The sequence below is a fragment of the Caretta caretta genome, chromosome 14, assembly GCF_965140235.1.
Source record: "Caretta caretta isolate rCarCar2 chromosome 14, rCarCar1.hap1, whole genome shotgun sequence".
NCBI classification, from domain to species: domain Eukaryota; kingdom Metazoa; phylum Chordata; order Testudines; family Cheloniidae; genus Caretta; species Caretta caretta.
The window spans coordinates 30,878,044-30,883,459 of NC_134219.1; the positions used below are offsets into that span (position 1 = coordinate 30,878,044).

At 50.4% G+C, this 5,416-nt stretch overlaps 1 long non-coding RNA gene across 1 annotated transcript; it reads right to left on the bottom strand.

The window, feature by feature from the left end:
• Positions 1-270: 270 nt before the first annotated feature.
• On the bottom strand, positions 271-5,123 carry LOC142069231 (uncharacterized). Its single transcript, XR_012665029.1, has 3 exons — positions 3,622-5,123; positions 2,965-3,031; positions 271-2,192 (listed from the first exon to the last, which is right to left on the bottom strand). It is a non-coding gene; the product is annotated as an uncharacterized LOC142069231 (long non-coding RNA).
• Between the last annotated feature and the right edge of the window lie 293 nt (positions 5,124-5,416).

Consider the following 5,416-nt stretch of genomic DNA (forward strand, 5'->3'; position numbering starts at 1 on the left):
GTAGGTTTGTGGGCACCCATGTGGTCATTATGGGCCCCTTCTGAATGGGGCCAGCATGGCGCGCCATTGGCACCACAGTAAACCTGGTACTGAATCTCAGAGACTTTCTTCATTTTGATCACACACCTCTGCAAGACTATGTATTGCCATACACAGCTCCCTCAGTTTCCTATCAGGCTGTCTTCCTGTACACTGATGTTGTATACTTCACGCTCAATGCCCATTCCCAGTCAGAGCCTGTGGCAGTTCAATGATGAGACAGAACACAGCTTTATGCAAGCAAGCAGGCTGGTCAGCTGAGATGGGCTGTTCTTCCCCCTGCCTTCCACCTTCTCCTTTTATTGTATTTCTCCCCCCTATGCATTACACACTTCTACCGCAAAAAGATACACAAAGGAATGTATGACGTTGATTAATATACTTATTTACCATCTTTTATCTACTACAATCCTGGTTCTCAGGCCTTGAGCCCAGGCTAAGAAAGCTTCCCACAGTCACTGTCCCTTAATCAAGTTCATATCTAGCCCTTGTCCTTGGATAGAGCAATGTGTGCATTGCTTCTACAAAACAGTCAGGGTGTGCCCTGCCTGCTTCCAGGTGGAATAACTAAACATGAACCCTTCATCCCCCCGTTTTTTATTTAATGATACTCGGCCATCTCATGATAGCCGTCAATTTGTTTTAGCATGCTATTTAACTCCCAGACAGACAAGGACATAACTTGGGGAGCTTTCCAGGGCGAAATTTCATAAAGTCTTAACAAGGAAGGAATACATTGTACACAGCAGCAGTAAAAAATAAGCCAAATGATTACAAACACAGCATAACCAAAAAGCTGTCGTAGCCATTCTAGAGAGGGCAGCCAACCTGTAAGCCAATTCCAAAAACCCTCAAACCCCAGATCTTGGCGTATGTGTGTTGTAAGATTGGCCAATTCAGCCAGTCTAGTTTCTATGGAGCGACTATTATCAGTTAAATTAAAGCAACACATGTGCTGAAACATGGAACAGCCTAGATGGTGTTTCAGGAGCAGAAAATCAATGGCTGCTCTGTTATCTAAAATTGCATCCCTTAATTCATGTTGCTCGGTGTTAAGTAGGGCAATGGCCTGGGATGTTGTATTAATTGCCTTTGCCGCAAAGCATGCCAGGTTATTTAAAGTTCTGGCTGAATATATGGCAAGCGCGGGGACCCCAACAATAGAGGCCGCTAAAGCAGTACACTCAGCACGACGAGAAAGCTCAACATCTGCAATAAAATCATCTGAAAGGGGTACACTTCTTTTACTACGTTTTTGAACGGCAAAAGGCAATATAAGCGTCATTCTACTAAGACAGCAAAGGGTGCCATCACTTAAATTTGTGGGAATATAATTAAAGGTGCGTGAACCGCAAGTAAAAAAAACATCCTGATGGTAGGATGATATGGCCATAATTGTATGAAACATTAACAGCATGGGAACAATTTAAAAGGGGTTGAGAAATTTTTCGACAGCCCAAGGGCACCTTTGTACTAGTGCAGTTAACTACACGCGCACAGGTGACATTGTCAGCCCCGGCCGGGTACGGTGTGTGGAGGGATATAGCCGTGCGAGGCAGAGTATAGTTGGCCGGGCCCCAATTAGCCATACTAGAGTACTGGGAAGAGAGATTTGCATAAGCAGAAAACATTGTCTTATTCTCCATCTCTTCAGGGTGATGACATACTGGAATAAGGCATGTACCTAACAAATCTCCAGCTGCTACAGAATTAGATAAACAAAAGTGGGTAACATTTGCTATTGAAGCCAATCTTTCCCATATGTTATATGTCATTCGGGCTTGTAATGGGGGAAGCGCGTCCGAGCCGACCCCTACAGGAAATAGCAGGCACAAAAGGCACACAATCATCACAGAATTAGCAGTGATTTGGGCGAGAATCGCCACAAACAAAGTCTCAGGAGTTTCTGGCTGTTGATCTGCTGCCAGTCTTCGTTGGGCCGCGGCTACCAATGCTTTTACTGCTCCCCATGTCACGGGTCGGTTTGGGACACTACGCCTCCTCCGTTTCCGTCCCGTCATTGTCGACTCGGGGGGCAACGCGGTCTCCTCCAAAGTCAGCTGAAACTCCGGTATGGGGTTCGATAGTCCCTGGTGCCATGCCATGCTGCTTCAGTGCCGGTCGCACACACCAGGCTGGAACCCACAACGGTCCTGCAGGAAGAGGCACAGCAGCATATCCCCGACCCCAAGTGATTAGAGGTACTGGGCCCAGCCACTGCGGATTGGGCAGCAGACGGTAAAAGACACGCGGTCTTTCCAGTACCTCAGATTTGTGAAAATGCCGATCTGCAGGGGTCTGCTGATCTGCGTTCAGCATTAAATTATTTAAAGTGAACAAAAGGAAATGCATTTGTTGCTGAATGTCTCCTAAGGTTCGGAGACGCAGCTCCCCTTGTTTTAATTGTTTGTCGAGCAAGGTTTTTAGCGTGCGATTTGCACGTTCAACAATAGCTTGGCCTGTGGAATTATAAGGGATCCCGTGTTTGAGACGGACCTCCCATTGGGCACAAAAGGTGGAGAGGGCTGTGGAGCAATAGGCTGGGGCATTATCCGTTTTTATCTGGCTTGGGCAACCCATAACAGCAAAACAGGCTAGCAAATGGTGAATAACTTTGGGAGTGGCTTCCCCACGCTGTGGGGTCGCCCAGAGGAATCCCAAATAGGTATCAATGGAAACATGTAAAAACGAATAGGGGCGGAATTGTGGCACGTGAGTGACATCCATTTGCCACAGCTGATTCGCTGCGGTACCTCTGGGGTTAACGGCATAAGAAAAGGTAGGGGCAGCAGCGGCACAGCGGGGGCAGGAACAAACAATAGAACGTGCATGATCAGCAGGAATGTAAAACTGTCGGGCCAAAACAGAGGCAGACTGATGAAAAAAGGAATGGCTTTCAATGGGGTCAAAAAAAAGGGAATTTACCTGACCACGTAACGCGCGATCAGCACACGCATTGCCTTCAGTGAGTAGCCCAGGCAGAGAGGTATGACTGCGAATATGAGCAACAGAATAAGGGAAATTACGAGTGGTGAGGAGATACTGTAAGGACAAAAACAGGCGAAGAAGGTCCGCATCGACCTGAGGGGTGATGAGGGCAAGGGGTAAATGATTAATTACCTGATAAACATAATGTGTGTCCACGATCAAATTAAAGGGACAATCAGCAAAAAGTTGAAAGGCCAAAATAACAGCAGCTAGTTCCAAGGATTAGTGAAGCTCTCCAAGCGCTGTGCATGCAAATGTTGTTGTACAAGTGAATGAAGCGCTTTCAGCTTTTCTAGGGGGAGGGGCCACTGGTCAAGCCATACGGGCTCTAAGGATTGCCATACCAATGGTAATGCGGAGGACAAGGTGGGTGAGGGAGGATTTTGGGCCATTATATATTAATATCAAGGGTGGTGTCCAGCTTTACAAGTCACGGCCCCAAATATTGAGGTGGACAGGGAGTACAAAAGGGCGGATTGTAGCAAGGGCACGGCCTCCTGGTTTAGAGACCGTGACCCAAGACAAACTTTGGCGCCCGGGTTTGCTACCCCCGATCCCCCACAACTCTTTAGAAGGAACCGTAGGCCAACTGACCGGCCACTCCGGATCACGAATCACCGTAACGTCAGCTCCAGTGTCCACCAGCCCTGTAAAAGGAACATTATTTAAGAGAAGTGTTAACTGAGGTTTCGAGGGGCGGACCGACATTGTTAGAGCAATAAGTGGAGAGGACGTGTTGTGAGACGGCAACTGAGACAGCGTCGATCCAAAGCCGTTCCCACCCTGGGCTCGATCCTCTGCGGCTGGCACCTGATAGGGGACTAAAATCAATTGCGCAATTGACCGTCCACGCGGGAGCGACTGTGCAAGATGGGGCCACACCTGAACCTTAATAACGCCGGTGTAATTGGAGTCAATGACCCCTGGGATGACAAAAAAACTCTGTTTCCCAGCGTGTGAGCGAGGGAGAACCAGACCCACAAATCCGGCAGGGAGAGGTCCCGTCACCTGTGTAGGTATGGCGCAAACCTCCCCCGGCAACTGAAAATCAGCATCCTCCCGCATAATCAAATCGAGCCCTGCACTTCCGGCAGTCGCCGCCCTCATGGAATCTATGGATTTTAAGGCAGAGGAACAGTTGTCTGAATGGGAAACACCCCCGTTTGGCCCTGGGTTCGGGGGAGACCCGTCGTGTGGTTTCCCGACCCGCTACGACACTGATTAGCCCAGTGATAGCCCTTCCGACACTTGGGGCACTTCTTTGAGGGGCGGGCGGGCGCCGTCGATGAGCAGCACTCCCGCTGAAAGTGACCCTCCTTACCACAGCGGTAACAACGCTTCCCCTCCTTCCCGCTTTTCCGCAGGGCGGTGGCCAGAACCCCAGCTTTATGTGCTTATGTGCCGATGTTTTGGCACGCCCGCAGCATGTCCGACAGCTCTAGAATGCCAGCGGCTAGTGCCACCCGGAGAGCACGGCGGCAATCCTCGTTCGCATTTTCAACCGCCATTTTTAACAGGATCTCCTGAGCTGCCGCAGGGTTATCCACCTGTCGGAGGATAGCCTCCTGCAATCTGTTGGTAAAATCCATAAAGGACTCTGATGCACCCTGATGGATACTGGCAAAGCTTTTGGTAGGCTTGCCCGAATCCGGGACCTTCCGGAAAGCATGCTGGGTGCAGGTGGAAATAATGGGGAAGACGGCCTGAGGGAGTTGAGACTGCATCTGAACGGTAGCAAACTGGCCCTCCCCTGCCAAGTGCTCATAAATGATACCTTGCTCTCTATGTACCTGGGCTTGGCGTTCCGCCATCTGCCGATACTCACTAAGCCAAATAACATACTGACTGGGCGTCAGCATCATGCGCAACAGCGCCTTCCAATCTTAAGGGATCAGGGTGTACCCAGTACCTAGCCCTTCAATGAGACCACGTACATATGTGCTAGTGAGGCCGAACTCGCGAATCGCTTTCTTTACCTCTCTGATCACCGAGTAAGGCAAACTGACCCAGTTTGCAACCTGGTTGCCCTGGCCATCATCCTGCCAGGTCACCGGACAAACTGAGACCAGATCAGCCAGCTCCTCTGTTGTAATATCTGAGCGAGTCTTCGCTGCGTGAACCATTTGTTGCACCAGGGAAAGCCCCTGAGCAGATGCCCCTGAGCATGGGGCCCCACGGGGGGTTGGTAATCACACACTGGCTCCGGTGGGGAAGGCAAGGGAGGCGGTGGTAATAGAGGCACTGGGGGCGAAGCAGGGGGAGGGATGGCTGCAGGAGCGGACGGGGGTGGCAGGATCGGCAGCCCCTCTGTTGGCTCGGGAGAGGGCCTTTCTGAGGTGACATGCTGTGTCGCATCGCCAGGAGGGGGGATGGCTGCAGGAGCGGACGG